Source organism: Myotis davidii, unplaced genomic scaffold, assembly GCF_000327345.1.
Source record: "Myotis davidii unplaced genomic scaffold, ASM32734v1 scaffold1001, whole genome shotgun sequence".
Classification (NCBI taxonomy): Eukaryota; Metazoa; Chordata; class Mammalia; order Chiroptera; family Vespertilionidae; genus Myotis; species Myotis davidii.
Window position 1 is genome coordinate 1,006,415 of NW_006291402.1, and position 1,520 is coordinate 1,007,934.

Consider the following 1,520-nt stretch of genomic DNA (forward strand, 5'->3'; position numbering starts at 1 on the left):
CCCCCCTCAGCACCCTGTCCCCCTGGGAGCCCCAGCCTGCCTCTCTACTGGATGGCCTACAGTTATGAACAATAGGAAGATAAATCTGTTTCATTCTAAGGAAACAGTAACCCAATGGGTCTGAGTCATCAAAGCCTCAGAAATTTTGACACATTCATTAATTTTGTTCAATTTTATTTGTTAACCATAAAACCAGGAACTGGACACGCTCTGAGGCTCTGTCTGTTCGGTGGAGATGTGTTTGTTGGGAAGGTGCTGAAACGGGCCTTTCCCTCCACACAGGGACCCTCACAGCCATCACACCGAGCACAGCAAGGGAGAGCATGGATTCTTAGTATTTCATTAACGCTGTTCACCGAGCACCTGTTGTGTGAAAGCCATCCTTGCCCCCCTCCCCCGCACTCCCACCCCGGTTCAGGCAGGAGGTGTTTAAACAGCAGTGGGTTCTGCCCTGAAGAAGCATTTATCTGGAAGGAAGATATGCAGAAATAATCCTAACAGGTGGGACGTGGAGTGTGTTATCAGACAGGGAGGTGAGCATTGACTGTTTTGCCCTCCTAGGGTCTATTTCCCCTTCCTTTGGATAACAGCACCTGACTTTTACTTTGCAGAACCACCCATAATCCACCATGACTTCCTATGCCATGGGAGTGATTGACACACTCTCTAGCTGCAGGGCGCAGCCCATCATAGGATTGGCCAGCCAGAGGATTCCGTGCTTCTGCCACATTGATTGTTCAGGAATGGACATGTGACTCACGTTGGTCCAGTGGGATTCCACCCCCAGATCTTTTGGAAAAAGAGAAGCGTTCTTTTTCCTGAAGCTGCTGAGCTGGGAAGGTATCAACCCGAAGCTGCCAAGTCCACCCATAGAGAAAAGCTTTTCTGGGAGTGAAAGCAACGGCACACAAAAGACAGAGCCCAGGTGCTATTGTTTGAGCTCCCGATGCCAGCCAGCCTACAGGATAACGGTTATGGGTGTGAAGACTCCCGGCTTCAGCCACTTGGAGTTAGTTAGCTCACTTGTAGCTGAGACCCGAATGCAGGGAGACATGAGTAAAGTGTGGCCACGGTTCAGCGGCTGCGTCCAGGTGGGAGATCAGAATCCTGGGCAGAGGCTCCAGAGCAAGCAGGATGGGCTGGAGCTGGCTGGGGCTGTGAGAGGAAGGGCAAGTGCACAGCCCCCTCCCTGCACGGTCACCTCCCTGCACAGCCCCCTCCCTGCACAGTCCCCTCCATGCACAGCCCCCTCCCTGCACAGCCCCTCGTGAGCTACACCACCAGCCCTCTGTAGCTCCCGCCCTGCAGAACTGTTTTAATCTAGTGATAGCACGTATTCCAGAGAGGAGTTCAGCAGAGGAAATGACACCTTTTTTCTCCTTCACTTTTTACCAGGCAACTATGCACAGTAGGTCCTAATGAGTGCTTCCGGAGTTATAATACCATGTTCTCCGGCAGTCAGCAACCGCGAATCTCAGAAGACGGGCCCAGTGGTTACCGATCATAACTCAGGTCATTGT